This window comes from Gobio gobio (assembly GCF_949357685.1).
Source record: "Gobio gobio genome assembly, chromosome: 2".
NCBI lineage: Eukaryota > Metazoa > Chordata > Actinopteri > Cypriniformes > Gobionidae > Gobio > Gobio gobio.
This window is the reverse complement of record NC_137098.1, coordinates 20,959,300-20,980,648: the sequence shown is the minus strand read 5'-3', so window position 1 is coordinate 20,980,648 and position 21,349 is coordinate 20,959,300.

Sequence of the window (21,349 nt, the reverse complement as noted above, 5' to 3'; positions counted from 1 at the left end):
CCCCCTGGTCGAGATCCTTCAGCAAGTCGGCCTGGTATGCCTGTAGCACTGCGGTAGTATGCAGTGCTGCAGCGGCCTGACCCGCTGACGTGTACGCCCTGCCGTTTAAGCGCGAGGTTTTGTTTTTCAGCGCTTTAGACGGCAGGGTGGGAGTTCTCAGTGTCGATGGCCTCCCTGACGCGAGATAGTTCGCAAACGTCTCGTCAATCGGAGGCATCGACACATACCCATACTCAGCCGATCCTTCAACATCAGCGAAGTTCCCACGCTGATGCCGAAATATCCGGGCCGAGTATGGGTTCCTCCATGCCCCCGAGATCTGGTCGTGCAGATCGGGGAGGAATGGAAGGCTCCCCAGAGGTGAAGGGTTATGGCCGGAGAGAAAGTGTTAATTCAGGCGACCAGGACGCTCGGGTTCTCTCCTAGCGCGCTGCCAGCGTAACTCCAGCCTGTTGGTGGCGCGCTCCATAACCTCCATCAACTCTGTGTACACGGGGCAAGATGGCTGAGAGGGTTCGGTTCCAACCGATTCATCACCACCCTGCCCAGCCATCCTCTGCTCAAATGGAAGAGCATCAGCTGACGAGGAGGAAAGATCCGACTCCTCCCCCGTCAGCCGCCCCTCGCTTCCTGGCTGGTCGTCTGTGAGGATTACACCCTCCTCCAGACGACGAGCCAAGTCCGTCTGGAAACCCCAGGACTTCCGTCGTCGCTCAGCCTCGGCGTGAGCAGGACTGTCCCCAGACGCTGGCCCCTCTTCCCTCGAGAAGAGGGCCAGGCGAGAGCGGAGCGTTCGGATGGGGAAACGCTCGAAGTTTGCGCAAGAGGCTCCCTCAAGAACCTCCCGCGCGTGCTCTTCCCCCAGGCAGTAAACACAGAGATTGTGCGTGTCCTCAGGCATCAGATACCTGGGACACGGATCCGCACACTTTCTAAAGTGTCGGGTCTTCTGTGAGCACTTCATCCAACTAATGTAATTCTCTCTCTTGTAACACCAGACAGAACAGTCACTGAAGACGAAGAAGCGGTGTCATGTTGGCAGAGGCGCCCTTTTATACTTCCTGGTCGCATCTGGATGATGTCATCGGCTGTCGCCGGTCAGTAGGACTGATGTGATTCGATTGTAGCTCAGACACCTGTCACGCCGAGGGCGTTCCCCGTAGCTTCAAGCTGACGCAGCGTGAGTTCCCTTTCGAAAGGGAACCGTAGATTCGCTGAAAACGATTCAATAGTTCAAGAGAAAAATCAATTTGAGCAAAACAAAAATACTCTTTGAGCAGTCTCTCAAAAGAAAGCTCAAAATTGAAAACTCTAACAGACAATCAGATCTTTCCTACCCAATTCCTCAGGTGTTTGTTTGAAACTCCAATCTCACAGTTCACAATGTTCATCTCACTGGGAAAGGCTGACCATCTCGAATGAATCATCACGATCACGCTGAATCGAACAGTTCCAGCGTAGGCATAAAACCCGACCTGCATGTGCAACAGGCAGTTTTTAGTTCACAACACACATTAAATTCACTGCTTAACAACAGTACATAGTATCACTAGTTACATTATTTAACATATAACAGCTATATTTCCATTGTAATTCGACAGCTTAGGTAACATTACACTGCTCCATTAACATAAAACGACTCGTTTATCACCATCAACAACAAAATATGAACATAAGGAACTCATTTACACACAGTCTTTTAACCATTACATCTCTTTTACCTTGTTAAACATCAGCTCTTATCAGCATTTCATTCTGACAAAGAAATACGTTTGAACCACTCACTCAATTGAACACATCATTACTCATTTAATCACATATGACAGTTTATACATTTCAAAATGTGTCCTCACCAAATCCAAAGAAAATTGAACATAAATGTCTCTCTTCTAATCCTCTCTGCAAATTTTTTTACTTTTACACAAAGTTATGCTGCAGCTCTTCACCAGTCGCACAGAAAAGAAAATGGCTTCTCCCATCCAGCAGCTAGCGTGGTGGGGCGGGCCTTCAATGTAAATCTCACATAATTGGACAATCATTAAGATGTCAATCATCACACTGACATGGATTTCACTTTGATTTCACAATTTTTCTTACATGTTTTACTCATTTCTAGTTAGTTTATTATTTTAACAGATTATTTAATAATTTCCTTTTTATAAATTTATTTATTTATTTATACAGGGTTACACTAGCCCTTGCCACTGTTTCAAGGGGCAGGGGCAAGGACAAGGAGTGGGTATAAAATAGAATTGGGATTGGGCCTTATTTGTTTAACTTTTGGTGTGAAACGGCACTTACATCTGGCAAAAATGTAACTTTTTCTCAAGCACAGCCCATATAAGAAAAAGTAACACAAAAGTATTGCATTGCTTTACATAAAAAGGAACTAAGTAACGCAATTAGTTACTTTTTTAGGGAGTAACAGTATTGTAATGCATGACTTTTAGAGGTAACTTTCCTCAACACTGAGTGTGAGGTGCTTTTAACATCCTAGCTCCGGTTCTTTTATTTTGCCTTTTATTATGTCTCAGCTCAGATATGAATATGATGTGTAAACGCAGAGCAATGGGTCAGGACGACCCAGCATTCAAAGCTGAGAGAATGAGCGTAACGGCCTTTCAAAGAGAGCAGGAGAAGGTTGAGAATATAAATGTTTAGTTGAGAAGAGCTCAGCGTGTGAAGCCTCTACAATTAAGACTCTGTGGAAGCCGCTAGAATCCTGATGGTGCCTCAGAGCACAGGTGTTTATTCAGTATTCACAGAATGGTGTCACAGAAAGAGACAGACTTCTAAGCATTAAGTCATTAGAGATTTTAATTGGCAAGCCACTAATGGTTGCTAGACAAACTTCACAGAATGTCATTTAACAATATAGATATTTTCAGATGCAAAGTGCATCGGCGCCAGATCAGGTGTTTGCTGGGAACTGGGAGCAAAACTTTGTGTTTTCCCAATGATTTCACTTCATGTGAAACGAAAAGAGCTATAAACGAAACAGTCCTCTACCTCCGTAGATGGTTATTAAAGTTAAAGAATTCTTTATGTTCCTGGTTATAGATATTAGGGACTGAGCACCGATGATGTGAGGACCCTATTGTAATTGCTCAGTCTAATATTCTTCTTCTCCGAAACGCATTTTTGAGGGCCTAAACATGCTCAAAAAACTCATGAAACTTTGCGTCAGAAGTCGTAAAAATTTTATATGGGTTTAAGAATTAGGTGCGGCAAAATGGCGCGATAGCACCACCTACAAAATTTTAATTAAGCACAGTTCGCGCTACAGTTTCACGTACGAGTATGAAATTCTGTAGACACATGTAACAGCCCAATAACTACAAAAACGTCCTTGGGAGCAAATGCTGAAAACCCAACAGGAAGTGAGATATTTTGAAATTTCTCTGCAAAATGTTTGCAGTTTTTGCCATTTCCAGACGTTGTACTTTAACAAACTCCTCCTAGAGACCTAATCAGATCAACATCATATTTGGTCAGTCTAATCTAAAGGCCTTTGCGATGTTAAATTGTTTTTAAAAAAGTTTTCCCTGAAGGGTGTGTCCGTGGCGGCCTCACAAAGTTCGATGTTTCGCCATGAAAGAGGAAGTTGTTGTAAGTCGGGCATACAATGTCCAATCTGCCCCAAACTTCACATGTTTTATTAGAATCCTGGCTTGAAGACATCATACATGCCAATATTCAGTTAATCATAGTGCCACCTGCTGGCAACAGGAAATTGCACGCTTTTCACTGTAATTCACTCCTTGAAACACATTTAAATATGCCATGAAGCACATTAAATCATGCAACACTTGGCTAAGTGCTAATGTATGCGATTTACGCCACGAAAGAGGAAGCTGTTTTAAGTCAGGCATACAATGTCCAATCTGCCCTATACTTCACATGTTTGATAATAGTCCTGTCCTGACAATATTCAGTTATAGTCAAAGCACCACCTGCTGGCAGCAGGAAGTGTGGCACATCAAAATGACAAAATTGTCCATGCTTAAATGCATATAACCCACTATTCACTGTGGGGGCAGTGGCCCTGGGTGCAGGGGCCCTTTCATCACTGCTTGCAGCTTTAATTATTTCTTATAATTTAAATTAATTACTCCTCTTCTGATACAACTTTGCTTTTCCACCAACATTACTAAAGCATCACAGGCTTCCGTGTTAACCATTAGCCAAATAGATAATTTAGGCATTGTTTAAACAAGATTGCATACAAAAAACAACTGTGCTTAATCATATTAAATGTGCACTTGTAGTTTTGAATCTTAAAAGTATATATTAAAATATCTAAAATATCTAAAAACGTACTTATATAATATTAATGAAATAAAAGGCCACTTATGTGTACTTAAAGAGAGTTGAGTATAATATATAACACACATTAGTACACTTTTAAAAGGTGCACTTTGTGATAAAATAATCAAATTAAGTTCCCTTTCAGTCAGTCACGTTCGACGTACGTTGGTTGTACCGACGAATTGGGATCACTTCAGAGAGCCCCTATCAGCTTCGAGATATAGAGAACAGGCCAATGGGCCATTGGCGTGTGAGATTTGCATCTCACGCTCCGCGCAGCGGGTATAAACAGGAAGCGAGAGCAACGCACTGACGTCATTCACTTCAGAGCCGAACGGCGTTGATGAAGCAGACTGCTTTTCCTGTTTGTTCAGCGAAAACCTACAGAGAGAGATTTCCAGAGAACGAAGAGGGACACTGTGCTGGTGTGATGGCTTTAACCAGCGCGACCGCGAGACTCTGCTGCATTGAGTCAAACGACTGCTGTTTTCACAGCAAACTGTTGGTGACGGTGGGCGTTTCCTTGAGTTCAAACACAGACTGCACTATTCCCTGTGTGTTGCCGCGGTCTTCCCTGGGTGCTTCAGCACTTTTCAAAAGTGCGTTTCCTCACAAAAAGAGCAACACGGGTGTGACACTGTGTCTTTTTCAAGAAAGACCCCCTTTTCAAGAAAGACCCTTTTTCAAGAAGGTGCTCCCCCATCGGAGGGGGAGCACCTTCTCTCCCTCCGATGCCCGGCGTCCCCCCAAGTTCAGGGGCGTTCACTTCACTTCAGTATTGAAGGAGAACGCCCCTGTGCTTCAGGCGGAGATCGCTGTCCTACTGGCGAAGGACGCGATAGAGACCCCTTCCAGCCGATATGAAGTCCGGGTTCTACAGCCTGTACTTCATTGTACCCAAGAAAGGCGGCGGGTTACGACCGATTTTGGATCTGTTATTCCACCCCTGCGTTTCTGGATGCAGTTGTTCCCTGTCGCCCGCTGGTGGTCACAATCGCTGTCTCGCTTGCCTGGGCATTCAGTACGCTGAGGCGGCTTTTGTGGATAGCTCATGTTCTCACTGCGGGAACATGACTATCTCGGCGCTTAGGTCGAGACTCGCCTACCTCCGGGAAGGTGGAGTCCCCCTCCCCATAACTCGATCTAGAGCCATCTCCCAAGATAGACCTACTTCGACGGATGGCCGGGGTGACCTGAGGATCACGTTCAGGGCAAACCCACCGAACGTACCTCCGCGGGCCCCTGATCCCTCACTCGCACTGGTTCTCAGTGTCCCGCCCCAGTACCATTCTTCACGGAGGTGCATGAGGAGCTTACCAGGTCATGGATGACACCTTTCAGTGCCAGAAACAGACCTGGTGGCTCCTCCCTCCTCACTACCCTTGACGGCGGGCAGGCCAAGGGTTATGAGGGGATCCCACCAGTTGGGCGGGCCGTCGCGATGCAACTGTGTCTGGCGACTGCTTCCAACTGGCGCGGTGACCCTCGTCTCCCGTCCAAGGCCTGTAGGTTTTCTTCCAGTCTGAATGCGAAGGCCTACAGGTCCTGCGGACAGACCGCGTCCGCCTTGCATGCCATGGCATTGCTTCAGGTGCACCAGGCCCAGGCACTCATGGACATGCACGAGGGTAGGCCTGACCCAGAGCTCCTCCGGGAGGTCCGGTCGGCGACGGACCTCGCCCTCCGGGCGACGAAAGTCAACACCCGTTCCATTGGTCAGGTGATGTCCACCTTAGTGGTCCAGGAGCGACATCTCTGGCTCAACATGGCCGACATGAGGGAGACCGATAAGAACCGGTTCCTGGACTCCCCCGTTTCCTTGGCCGGGTTGTTCGGCGACGCGGTCGAGAACTTTACCCAGCAGTTCTCGGCCGCCCAGAAGCAGACGGAGGCCATCAAACACATCCTGCCCCGGCGTTCTGCTGCTGCCTCCAGCCCGCCGCCGGCCGCAGCACCTCCGTCTGTCATCTCCGCGTAAGCGTGGAGCCGGCCGCGGGAAGGACGTCCAGCCCGCTCAGGCCGCTGCCAAGCCAGGTGGCAAGCGCCGTCGTAAGAGACCCTGAGACGGGCCACCCAGAGATGGAGGAGACTGCTCTTCAGGAGATGGCTGCAGCACCACTCCATCCCCGGAGGAGGGCCGGGGGAAAATCTTTTGTTCTGTGATTTCTGTTACGCCCAAATTATCAATAGAAGAGCAGTTTCCGACATCTCTGGGTGCCAAGAGAGCGTGTCTGGCGGTATGCAACGCTACCATGCCTCGTCCCCCTCGGACGCCTCTCCCTTCGCCAGCAGGGGGTGCTGGCTGTCGGGACGCACACAATGTACCTCCTCACACTCGCCCGCCCCCTCAGCGGATGCAGGTTTGTGTGTCACACACCCAGATCCCTCCTCGGACCACTTCCATGTCGTCCCTTCCGGGTCCCTGCATTCCGCTGCGCTGCCCCGCTGTGGGTACGTCTGTGGTGCCGTTGGTCCCGCTTGCACGGTCTCTGGGAGCGTGGCTAGCGCTCTCCAGCCCGTCTTGCAAACAGGCTGGGGCAACCCCTGGGACTTCTGTATGGTGCACTGCCCAAGGCCAGTCCATACGTGTTTTCTCCAAATGGTAACTCCCTCCAGGCATGCCATGGCTTCCGCAGCGTCCCTCCGGGGCATGCTTTCCCAGCGTTATCCAATAGTCCGCTGAGTGGGTCTTGATGAACAGCAGTGTGACTCTCCCTGCGTGAATTTCCCCGCCTGGTCCAGATGGGGTCTGAGGGGCTCTCGCTGGGCGCTGGAAGTGGTAGTAACTGTGGCATTTTCCAAAGGGATCCCAATTCGTCGGTACAACCGACGTTCGTCGAACGTGACCGACTGAAAGGGAACGTCTCGGTTACGTATGGTAACCCTCGTTCCCTGAAGGAGGGAACAGAGACGTACGTCCCGTCGCCACTAGGGGTGTCGCAATATACCGGTATTGACGATAACCGTGATATTCAAAGCATGAAATATCGACATTGTGTTAATTTAGGGTGTGGCAATATACCGGTATTGGCAATAACCACAATATTTAAAATGAACAGGACTGGTGTGATAACATGACCCGTAAATACTCCGGTGTCCCGAGTCCGACTGGAGCCGTGTTTTTTCCTCCCTCTCTATTACACACTGTTGCAGCCATAAAAATAGTTCAGGTTTATTTGTAATGTCAAACTTGTTATATTTCGTTTAGTTTCTTTATTAAGTTAATTTAGAAAAAATGTTTGGGGCAATTTTCGTTAGTTAAATTAAAGTTTTTGTTTTTTTCAAAAAAACAACGCATGTTTGATCAATTTATCCTCTCAAATCAACACTTGACTTGTCTTGCCTATAATAAAATCCATACATATAAAACACTTCAAGCATATCACAATGTAAGTTTATATGTTTACTATCACCACCACCACAGTAAAAACGCATTTTTGACAAGCTGAGGCAGGCTCGCTCGCACACAACGGCGCCTGCAAACGAAACGGGCTACACAATCTAAACTATAAAAATAAAAACATGCATTGTCTTACCTTATACCTCTCCGCAAAATGAATATAAATCCAATCTTCAATTTCCACTCTATAGGTTATGCAAATTCAGTTCACGACAACGAAAACAACAGATATGAGTTGTATTTTATTTATCGGCTCGTTTCAAGATCAAAGGCCGTAATAGGAGAACGAGCGACCTAAGCACTGGTAAGAGCATTTAGTCTCATTCATTTTAATGGAGATTATTGTATTTTTGAGCATCTGATTCTGAGCCTTGGGCTACTTTCAGTTTCACAGGCGGCCGTTTGCGTCTTTTCTTGCATCTTCTTGTAGTGCCCCCTCAGCACTCTGTGCTCTGCGCGCAGCGCGTGGTGGGAGCGGTGGATCTGAGTGATCGGATTTAAATCCGCCTCGAAAGAATATCGGAAGACATTTACTCCTGATCTCTTCACAATATGATAGATATATGATCAGAGAAAACAAATGAAGTGAGCAGATGTAAAAAGGCCATAGCCTAACTCTTGCAGCTGCGCTGAAGGAACGCGGCGGTCAGAGTCACCAGTCAGAGCCAGTCGACGGTCGCGGTCTCATAGTTTCTTTTAATTAATGAATAATGTCTATTCTTGTATTTGTATTTGCAATCTAGTCATGGCCAATAACATTTATGTTAATATTTATTCATCATCATACTGTTGAACTTGACAGTATTTTCTCTCTTGTTATTTCATAGGGAGCTTCAAAGAAGATTTATCAGCAACAGAGTATTACCCTGTTAATCATTATCCAATTATGTTTGTTGGGTAAAGAATAAAAATAAATAAACAAAGCAAAAATTAATTGGTAACACTATACAATAAGTTTCTTAATTAACATTAATGTTAATTTCAACATTTACTAATGCATTATTAAAATCTTGCTAAAATGCACTGTGAACTAACATGAACAAACCATGAACAGCTCTATATTAACTAACATTAACAAAGAAGATTAACTAATGCTGAACAGCTGTTGTTCATGGTTAGTTCGTTAACTAATGCATTAAAGGTCCCATGGCATGAAATTTTCATTTTATGAGGTTTTTCAACATTAATATGAGTTCCCCTAGCCTGAATATTGTCCCCAAGTGGATAGAAATGTTGATCGGTGTAAAACCGAGTTCTGGCTGTCTTTCTCTGCCTTTGAGAAAATGACAGGCCAGACTAACCAATCCTGAAGTCTCCTGGTTTGACGTCCAAGCAGGAACGGTTACCTCCCTTTCCTCCGCCCAGAGAATCTGGCACACCCATGCAAACGCTCGAGAGAATAGAGATCATTGCTTGTGAACCAGTGAACGCTGGCAGTTTCTCAGTCTTTGGATGTACAAATGAAAACAGAAGTCTTTTTTCAGTTCCTTCTGATCTGTGATCAGTGATTTCTGATGTGTAGCTAATTATTTATTATTCGTGCACACAATGCGGCTTCTCTCTCTCCAGACAGAACGGTGTTTTCGTGTTTTCTATCTTTTGAGTCAGTGTTTTTGTACGTCCTCGTCGCGTCTATCGGTTCTAAAATGTGCATACAGTCATGAGTTTCTGCTCAACATCGGCCTCACACACGCCGAAGCTCTGCACTGGCCGGTGGCCTTCAACATCCCCGACCCCCAGTACTGCATCTGGCCCACAGCGGAGGCACCAAACGCGGCGTGAGATTAAGCAGAAGGGGGGTAAGCGTGAGCATATTCGGGCTAGCCAGCCTAGCCCCACAATAAACTGGATTACATTCGATTACTGCTGTTGTGTCTTTGTTTGCACTGTGTACTCAACGCGCGTCACTGACGCTTTTATTTTATTTTAAAAATAATGCTATTTTCAACACTTGTTCATCTCGACAGCTGTAATGGTACTTTGCATGTGTTACAAAGTTGGTAATAATGATGAAGACGGACTCGGTGTGACTGGGACTCGTTTCAGAACTCTCAGATACAAACACAATAAACTCGCGCTGACTGACAGCGCTCTCATAACTCAGTAGTTACTATAAATAACTTTGTTAGCAATCGCTGAGCTCCTTCTCTGGTACATTAGTGATGTCCGGTTCGCGAACGATCTTTCTTTTGAACCAGTTCTTTTTAGTGAACCGAATCAGTTCACCAAATCGGACTGAATCATTCTAAACGGTTCGCGTCTCCAGTCAGCGCTGATCCATAATTTACTAAAGTTACTAACTTTCTGACATGAGTGACAGCCCCTCCGACTAGAAATAGACTAATAACCTGAAGTATATGCTGTAACTAAAACAGTTCAGACATGCTGAGAACTGATGTGAAGTGAACTCAGGTCTATCCGTCTCTCTGGCAGCAGCTCGTGCCTGCTCGTGCCTCGTAGACCTCGTTAAACCACGCCCCCTCCGCTCATTTAAAATGCAAAGAAGTCAGCCAATCACAACAGTGGGCGTTTTTACTGAAGTCTCACAGCAGACACGCCTCTTGAAGCAGGGCATTCAGCCACAGGGCAAACAGCAGTATAGAAAAAATGCCTTTTATTTCATGACATTTTATGATGTAAAAGTCATACTAACAATATAAATACACCTCAGGAAACATTATAAAATAATAGAAAAATGCCATGCCATGGGACCTTTAACTAATGTCAACTGATACAACCTTATTGTAAAGTGTTACCAATTCATTTGATAACTTTCTCCCCCAAGGTTTCTATAGATAACGAGATATATCGATATCGTGAATTTTTTTGGCCACAATAACCGTGGTGTGAAAAATCTGATATCGCGACAGCCCTAGTCGCCACAGTTCCTTACCATCACTGCATGGCCGAGTCCCTAGTTCGGCTCCTCAGTGAAAAACGTCAGTGCGTTGCTCTCGCTTCCTGTTTATACCCGCGGCGCAGGGCGGAGCGCGAGATGCAAATCTCGCACGCCAATGGCCCATTGGCCCGTTCTCTATATCTCGAAGCTGATAGGGGCTCTCTGAAGTGATCCCAATTCATTGTTACAACCGACGTACGTCTCCGTTCCCTCCTTCAGGGAACGAGGGTTAACATACGTAACCGAGATGTTTTCCTTTAAAGTAGATTTTAAATCTTTTGACATGCTTTAAAGAACATACTAAAGCACATGTAAAGTAATTCATTATAATTTTATCAGTTTTTTTATATTACATTTAAATTAAATAATTACAAAAGTATTTAAATATAAGACAAACAAGTTTCAATATAACTGAAATTAATGTATATTTTAATAACTGCTTGTAACAAGGTTTTTGTTAAAGTCCCTGTAAAGTCAAAACTAAACATGTGTTCTGAGTTCCTCACACCACAGATAAATGTGTTATTAACCACCCAGCCAAATTTGAATCATAAAAAAATCCGGCAAGTACATAAAAGAGCTTACTTGAAACTTGAAAAAATTAGCAGCATTCTCTGCTCTCAAACACTGGGGGTGTGCCCACTCGCCGGAAAGCTGCCGACCCGTAGCACACAAGACAACACTCACGTACTGATCACGACCGTCTATGATCACGACGCACCAGATGTCGGCGGGACGGGAGGATGAAGGCCTGGGCAGGTGATAGTCGGTTCTGCAGCGGATTATCGGTGAATCCCAGTTGTCTCTGGTGAAAGTTTGTAAAACGATCCGGTGTAAAGTCACTGCAGAGGCAGGTGTTGGTGGTGATCCTCAGCTCTAGGTTGCTGTTCACAAAATTAATCCACCTCTTCTTGATATCATCGTTTTTGTTTTGAAAGCTGTTTTGTAAGTTGTAGGCTATAGTAACTAACAGTACTGACAGTAACTCGCGATCGAGAGGGCAAACTGATGCGAATGTGCTCTAGTTATGATCGTGTTAGGGGAGGAGCCAGGCTCGGTGGCTCCAGTGCGTCATCGAGCCACCGTTTTAGTCCTGCCCAGAAAATCCTGAACACAGCAACGGTGAAAAACTGTTTAGCGGTCTAACTTCTGAATTCAGTACTACATAGTTCACAGTCTTTGTAATGGGTTTCAGCAATACATTTCTAACATTTATAATGTGTTTAGAAACAAATCTCAGAATTGCCTTTACAGGGACTTTAACCTGTAACCTGCTTGGTCCGTTTCAAAGTAACAGCCGGAGGCAGCTCCAGTAGTAAGATGAAAAGATTTTGATCTCTGTCATAGAAAATATGTCTAAACCTTAATTGAACAATTTAATAATCAATTAAAAAGGAAATTATACCTGTATGATATTACGCTGTAGCCACATTGGACCAGTAGTTTGGAAAATGGGTGTATGGATGAATCATCTGTGGGTGCCATCTTCTGGTCAGGTGCGGGAATTTATTAGGCCCGTGACTCTCACTGTGCATTATGGGTATTCTATACCCGTTGTGCGTACATTGGTTGTAGACTTGTTATTGCAATGCATTGTGGGATTGAATGAGTGCACTAAATAACATCCACTATGGTTTCAGACACCACTACAAATGGCTGTCTCCTCGAATAGTGCCCTATTTAAGGGTATAGGGGGGCAATTTTGGACACAGCCTAAAGGCCTGTTCACACCAGGACGATTTTCGCACGCGTTTATCGCCGACGTTTAACGCCTCGGGACTAAACAATGGGCGCCAATGTGAGTGTTCACACCGACGCGCAAAACGCCAGGCGTAAAACCGTCATTTTTAAAAAAACGCCTCGGGTTCGTTTTTTTATTTTGACGCGGCGCGTAAAAAACTGTCCGACCAATGAGATCGGCGCTTTTGTTCACGTGCCTGGAGCTGCTGAAGTGACAGTAAAACACGACTTGGTGGCGCTCAAGCACAAAACGGTCTTGCCGAGCACACATTGATACGACGAAGAAGTAGTAAGTAGACAAAGAAGAAGATGAACTGCTAATGCTGCTTGCCAGTTAGCAAAAAGTGTGTGAATGGTTTTGTCCATATACATAATATGTCTATGGTTTTGGCAAGCACGTAAATACTGTCTCTCTTCTCCTTCTGTGTGACAAGCGAGTGTCAGAGGCTTAAAGTGCCGCAGCACCACCTTGTGTACCGGGAGCGCATCGACTGAATGTGCACGTTCACTCGGCGCAACGCCAGTGAAAATCGCTTGGGTGTGAACACTCAAGACGCGCCGAAAAACGGCACGAAAAACGCTGGCGATAAGCGCGCGCGATATTCGTCCCGGTGTGTACAGGCCTTAAAGAGCACCTATCATGGAATTTTGAAATTTACCTTTCATGTAGTGTGTAACATAGATCTAAGTGAACAAAAACATCCTGTGATAGCTTGAAATATGACAGTGCACCGTATATATAGTTATTTTCTTTCAAAAGTAAGAGTCGACTCGGAGTCATTTTTAAGAATCGTTAGAAGACCGAAGCTTTTTCTCTGACTAGATGACGTCAACTTGTCAAGTTATTTGAATACGATACGCCCACTTATTGCGCTCCAAGACGCCAGTGAAAACTAGAAAACATCATGGCGACGAGACGCTGTGTTCTGAAGTGCCACTCAAAAGCAAACTTCTTTCATCTGCCCAAGGATGAGCATTTGAAGACTAAGTGGCTTGAAGACAAACCATACATCGTCGCGATTGTGTGTTTATTAGTCGTCAAATGTATGTTTCGCGATCTCAGGAAGCTTTTATTATGGACTTCTATTATGGCACATGGTTCTTCTTCGTCTGTCTGTACCATACATGGACTACATGTGCACAGAGCGCCCTCCGGCTGCCAGGATGAATTGAAAACAACACATAAGAGACTCAATCGCTCATGATTAGGCTATAACTGCCCATTTTGAGGAAGTATTGAATAAAAAATACTCCTCTGTTTAGAAATTTGACACAGACATATGAGAATCTATCAATATGTCTCCTCATCTGCACACTTTTGAACTAAAAGCCCTGAGGGATGTTGATTTGTCGCGAGTCTTCGTGAGGAGAATAGAGGAGTTTTTTTATGAATGAGATCAGCTGAGGCTCATATTACAATCAAACAGTACCGACGCGGTTTTCATATTCATAACTCCTGACACATATTAACAAATTACTGTCACTATAAGACTTTGATGGGCGTTCCGTTTCCGAAAATATCTGCACAGACTAAACCAATTACAACTGACTGGGTCATCGGACCAATCACCGCAGATTAGCGTCACGTAAAGGCGGGGTTTTGAAAAGTGAATCACTAAAGGAATCATTTGAGAATCGCTGTCAAAACAGGTAAAAATAAATGCATATTATAAGAAAACTAAAGTCTTTTTTGTCATTGCATGCATGCAAAACTGTTGTTGGGGACTTCTAAAACAATATTTGGAACATTTTAAATGCCATGATAGGTGCTCTTTAAGTATGTCCGACTTGAAACGGCGCTGCACAAACCAATTGGTGGCATCAAAGTACCATGAGAGCGATTAGAAAGCCATATGCTCTCGTGGTACTTCAATTAAATTAAATTAAATTCTCTTTATTGTCACACAAGTCCTTCACGGGTGACCCGTGAATATTGGTACCCGCGAATATTGCTGAAACGGGTGAAAAACATCCGGACAAGGGAGAACACAGATCTAAACACAGGTTTAAAACAGTCACGTGCAAACGAATATATTTAAAAATATGCATGTATATTGTAGATGTGTTCTTAAAAAATATATGCATATTTTTAGGAACACATCTACAAAAATATGCCTTGTCTGTATTTCAAGTTGATAAAATAATTTCAAATCCATTTCAGTTTATTTGTGCTCGCGCGCGCGCCCTCCCAGGAGAATCACAACCTGTGAACCCGCGCAATCTGCCTGCACTGCAGTTGTCAAGATGGATCCTGAGGAGTTGGAGAAAATATCGTATATTGGATATCCGCAAATGTGGAACTTCATCGCTGAGGAACTACGCAGATAACTGTGGTAACAAATCAAGCACAAGCAGTTCTATCGAACAGTATTTTTTCAAACAAGGACAGAACGGTTATGTGTCCTTATCATCTCTACGAGGCACATTCGATGTTCTTCATGATGCAGCCTTGTATTAATGGTCGTGTTATAACTTATGCTGGCAATAAACATTTTTGTAAGTGTGTCCATAATGTGATATGCTAAACTGATTTTATTTCGGGTGCGGGTCGGGTGTCGGTTCTATTTTAAGCGGGTCGGGTCGGTTGCGGATTTTAATTAGTGCTGCTGTCGGAAAACGGGTCGGATGCGGTTTTAAGCACTGTGGGTACGGGCGAGTGCGGATTTACAAAATCGGACCTGTGCAGAACTCTGGTATACAGAAGTGTACTGGCAAGTCTGTAATTACCTGACCCATTGATCAGTATGACAACACAATGAATGTACAATTAACAATATATATAAATAACAATAAGCTATACACATTGTAATAACGTGCAGTGCAAGGGTAAGTGAGATGTGTTGTGATGTTTTATTGGCTACAGTTGAAGTCATACAACGATCGGTCTGTGAGGCATCATTTCAACCTTGAACACACATGACATTTAGGGCCCTATCTTGCACCCAGCGCAATTGACTTTGTACACCGACGCATGCGTCATTCCTATTTTGCACCCGCGCAAAGCGCGCTTTTCCCTCCACAGAAGCACGTCGCTAAACTAGTGAATGAACTTGCGCTACCTGGGCGGTTCAGCGCAAAAAAGGAGGCGTGTTCCGGCGCAAACAATCCCTGGTGCTATTTTGCTGTTCCACTAAACAATTGCGCCACTGACCAGAAAAAACCTAGTCTAAAGTCAGTGGCGCGTTGCGCGTTGTTCATTATGCTATTTTAAGGGCGCATGCTTGACCATAATGTATAGCGTGCACAACGCGCATACACTTTGCTCATGTAATCTACACAGATGCAACAGTTATTTTTGCAAATCATAAATTGTTACACTAAAAAAATATTAACACATGAGATGACGGAAATCATTGTGGTGTGCCACGAAGATGTGAAAAAATAGGCATAAATCTAGCTTACAAATGATTCAGGCTAATTGTAATAATTAAGGATAAGACCTGTTTGCCCAATAGTGGCAAGACATATATGTATATAAGGACATCTGACAAATTGGTTTGTCCGTCAAGAACCAGGAACAAAAATCGACTGAAAAACGGAAAAAACTGAAAGACTGAAAAAAAAAAGACTGTGAAATCACCTTTACCATAATGTACAACATTACAACTTCACTTCTCTGTCTTTCACTGCTCTTACAAGCACATCAGTCTCCTCGGCTGTGAACCGCTCCTGGCGTGCGCCTGGTAAATGCGCCATAATAATAGCAATCCATAATGGAACTTGCGCACCTGCTTTTAAAGGGAATGTTGGATGACGCTCGGATTGGTTTATTCACGTTACGCCCAAACCACGCCTATGAATAATGAAGCTACTTCAGACCAACCCATTTTAGATTTGCGCCGGGCGCAAGAGCCATTTATCCCGCCGGGAAAATAGCAACAGCGCCGAGACCCGCCCACAAAGTTACTTGCGCTTCGCGTTTTGACACTTGCGTTTCAGATCGTTAAAATAGGGCCCTTAGACTGATTTGTTCAAAAACGAAACATTCAGTACATTCATTCAGTAACAAAACATCGCTGTGTTGCTCGGAGATTAACTATTTTCATTGTCAAAATAGAGCAAAAGCAATATTGTGAGTCTAAAATGTAAGTCACCTAATATTAACTTCTTGTTTATCGAACTGTTGTATAAAATCAATATCATTTTTGCAAATGTGCTGATATTCGGGAAAACAGCACTCTTGCTCGTGTGGTATTGCTAAAAAGTATCAAAAACAAGAACTTACTATACATAGCAACATATTTTACATCATTTCTTGGATTTTGGGGGCATTTTCATACATTTTGGTGGCATATTCTCGCCAAGCCTCAGTCAATCTCTGCTCCTGGCATGTGCGCGGTGTGATGGTGAGGGGTGGAGCTCTTTTTCGAAGGGAGTGAAGGGAGGAATGAAATAAGTGCAGCCAAGACAGATAGTTCTCTCTTCTTGTAGTGGATCAGACACCTACGGATCAAAGGTGGATATATCGCGTGACTCACGCTCATGTAATGTGTTGCTAATAAACTGGATGTAATTTAAGTTTGTTGCTTTTATATGGATATAAATATGATGAACAAGACACCCAACGCCAGTTTCACAGACAAGGCTTAAGCCTAGTCCTGGACTAAATTGCATGCTTGAGTTGTTTTAACTGAAAGCAAGTTGCACTGGCATATCTTAAAATATATCAGAGCCAGTGTTTTGTCTCAAGATGCACACCAGTAACTGCGCATTCCTGCACGGCCACCTTGCTGTCGCAAGATTTTTTTGATATCCATCAGGATCACTCCCAGGCTGCGTCCAAAGTCGCATACTCTCTTGATTAACCTGTTAGCTTGCACCCCCGCTTTTGAAAAAATCCAAAGAAATGCCATACTCAGACTAAAACCAATACAGTTCATGAATCCTTTGCACTAAAAGCATAAGTATGGTCTCATTTGAAAGTTTACTGTAAAGTCAAAACTATAATTATTTTCATAATCAAAAATAGCTATAATAAGCTTCAAAGTTTTGTAAAGTTATTAAAAATGTATTTGTATGAATATTACTAATAAGTAATTACATCACGACTGCCAAAATAGTATGTTACATATAGTATGTGTCACGTAATATCGGTGTAAAGAGCGCATGACGCAGGAGATTAGAAACAAGAGAATCTTTAATATAATCCACCAACATGAACTCTGAAATACACAGGAGATAAAATGTTAAACTACCACATAACAGTGACGAGAATGGACCAAGAACTGAACAACACAGGGAGTATAAATACACACTAAATGACTAAATGAGGGAGCTAAACAGGCACAACTGCAGATAGAACCGGGTGACAACGGTGGTCCTGGAGGCCACAATGGAGTCACAGCGATGACCGTCCGAGGAGGAACTGAGGTACCAGATAGCTGAGGTGCAGCCAGAGGGAGAGCGGAGCCAGATAGAGCTGTAGGGGTGGAGAGATAGAGCGCAGCGGACGGCTTGCAAATCCATGGCGCATATGATGCGACGTTCGACCAGGGTGGAGATGGAGGATCGAGGGAGCCCATAGTGAAGCTGTAAGTCTGATGGTCCCAGGTGGAGACGAGGGAGGAGCCAGTCAGTTGTATCACTTCAATGCCATTCACAAATCCTCTCCGATGGCCTCATGGGATAGTATGCACACTTCCAAATGTCCATCGTATGCACACTTCCAAATCTCGCCGGAAGTAGTACGTCATCTGGGTACTTTTTGCATTTATCTTGTGCTGATCACTGGTGATCAGTTCTGTGCAGCTCATCTCAAACAAGCCAAATACTATATTCCTGTGCAAGCGGAGGACCCTTCTGTTATGAGGCCTGTTTCAAGTGATACTGAAGCAAAGGTCGCTACTGACCTGCTGTCTAATTAGAGGTAGCTGATATCCCTCAGTCAGTGACACATATACATCTGAAATATTAAAATTGTTCTGCATGCAAGATGAAAAATGCTGACTTCAGGCTGCAGTTATTGTGAGTGTGCTGTTTTTGTGTGCGTTCATTAACATGCTGAGATTTCGAGCAACTTGAATCATACAATTTTACAGCAAATAACTCAAACAATGATCGAGGAGAGAGAAAACCAGCAGTGCTTTATTAAATTCTTGCAGTTGAATATTTCCCTTCTTACGTGACCCAGATTTAAGACGCATTGAGGCATTCATTGCTTACGACTGTTTTTACAGGTCTGTATCCAGACAGTGGGCTGAAATAAAGAGAGGGGAAAGAAGTGCTGCTTGCAGTGAGCATGTTGTGATACATGCAATCCGGGTGATTTGACTCCACGCGGAGCTGCTGTTTGTTTAGAAGCTGCTGCCGTTTGCCCTGCTGCCAAACAAAGCCAATCTTAACTGCACTGTAACTGTATTTTACCTCTCTCTCTCTGCCTGAGCTCTTTCTAAATTTAAACTGGCCCTTGCAGTCATATGCTTCAGTTGTAGACCGGTGAATAAAGGCAAATGAGCAGCGCCAAAATCAGATGTTCACTTCCTGTCATTTCTCTTGCTGGACTCTCAGTCATTTAAAAACTCTTGTCATGGCTTTTGTGAGACTGTGTGCGACTGACTCACATTCAAACAGACAATAAGATCCACACGTCATAAATAGAGAGAAATGTGAGGTGTCTCTCTCTGTCTGACAGTATTCTGCTCTCTCTTCAGACACTAAAAGAAAGTGACATGTTTGTGTGTTTTACCGGCTGACCTAAAGAGTCTCTCTCACACACACACACACACACACACACACACACACACACACACACACACACACACACACACACACACACACACACACACACACACACACACACACACACACACACACACACACACAGTGCAGAGGTTCTTTTGCAGGTGTGTGAGGTGAAAACTGCCTTTTCATTCTTTTCTATTTTAGACGCTGCTGAATTTTCCCCTCCATCAGTGAAAACACAACAAGAAACGTCACAGAGCGCTGTAATCCCAATTAACAGGGAACGTTCTCTGAAATTTGACTAACGTTCTGGCAAGGCTCTCTCAAAGTTATGAAACGGTCTTCCAGTAAAGCTAATAGAATGTTTATTCAAGTTATCTGGTTTTTAATAGGCTAATGTTCTCCAAATGTTAACACAAAAACATTTAGACACATTGTTAATGGAACATTTTATTTATTTTTAGTTTACTTAGTTTATTTTTAGGTTTTCTAATCTTTCCAAAAAAAGGTGGTATCAAAACTTAAAAAACTAGGCGTTTTGAACGTTCTGAGAACTTTCAGCAATCACATTTTCATAACGTTAGTCAAATAATCATACAGTAGAAATATTAATAGATTTATATAGATTTATTATTATTATTATAGATTTATTTATCATAGATTTATTAGCTGAGAACCAGCTTGCCTTACAGAAATCAACAGATGGCCTACCATCCCTGCAAACAAAAATATGTTCTAAGAATGTTTTGCTAACGTTCCCATTATATTATAAAATGTTATTTGTGTTCTCTTAATATTCAAAAAGTCAATTTTTGTAATGTTTTAAAACTAGCTTTTTTTTTTTGGTTATGTGAACGTTAAGAGAACAGTAATTTCGGTGGTGGTTGAGGAGATTCCCCCGTCTATGTAAAAGCGCATTGAGTGAGTGCCTAGAAAAGCGCTATATAAATGTAATAAAGTAAGTAATTTTATAATTTCGCAAAATTATGTGAATATTACTTTTAAATGTTCTCTGAACATTCTAAAACAAGTAGTAGTGACATTTAAACATAGGTGAACATACAACTAAACGCTTCAGGTAAAAACGTCCATGAAACTATGTAATGTTTTTATGCTAACTTTTAGAGAACATAATTAAAGACCAGATAAATTTGAACTAATGTTCTATTAAAGTAAACCGTTGTTTATAATTTTGAGGGAACCAAACGTTAGCCAAAGTTCTGAGAACGTTCCCTGTTAACTGGGATGGTAGCCTACAGAATTATTTCCAAATAGGCCTACTTTTAATACACAAATGAATGATTACCAAATATAAAAACACAACCAACCGATCAAATAAAAAATGAGGCATCGCAGCAGAGATGATACATTTCATGATCCATATGAAACAAAAGAACCTGTTTCTTGAGTGTGATAGTCTCACATGATCTCGGATGTGTGGCGCGTTTCTCCGGCCATCCGGCGGTGCGAGGCGGAACTGCAGGCGCGCGCGCGCACACACACACACACACACACACACACACACACACAGTCAGGTCTCTCCTCTCCGCGTGCGAGTGTTTCTCTGTGATGCTCGCGGGCGTCGGACGCGCGGATGATCGCAACTGATTGTCATTGTGTGGAATAAGACGCTCTTCATTCTCATCTTCATCTTCACCCTCCTCCTCCTCATCGCAGCTGTTTCTGGCTGGAGTGACAGAAAGATATAAAACCTTCCTCCGGATCCTCAGCGCACCTCTGAAGGCTTTTGGGTGAGTCTACGTCCTCTTGATCTTTATCAGCATCTTCATCCTCCTCATCTTCTTCACTCTGTACTGATGATTGCTTCTCTCATGTGTTTCAGTCAGTGGTTTGTGATCTTCAGCGTTTGGAGTAAGTACAGACACTTTCACTCACTATAAGTGTGTGTGTGTGACATCGGGACATGTGTGCAGAAACTCCCAGTGTATGTGAAACTGCGCGCGAGTGTGTGAGATATGAGCTCAGGAGTGTGTGTTCTTTCTTCAGGAGTGTAGCTATAATGTGTGTGTCAAACAAACAATTTTGCAGAAAGTGTGTGCTTCTGGTTTGTTGTTGGTTGAAGGATTTCCCTGTCTCTTATGATAATGATGATGATGATGTTGGTGATGAAAATGTCAGAAAGCTGTAGTGAGACACAAACCAGCCGCTGTGAGTGTGAGATGAGCACAAACTCAAACATCTGTTATTCTTCTATTGGCTTATTGGCTTCTATACTGCTGGTGTGTGTGTGTGTGTGTGTGTGTGTGTGTGTGTGTGTGTGTGTGTGTGTGTGTGTGTGTGTTCTGGGCTTTCAGGTCAGT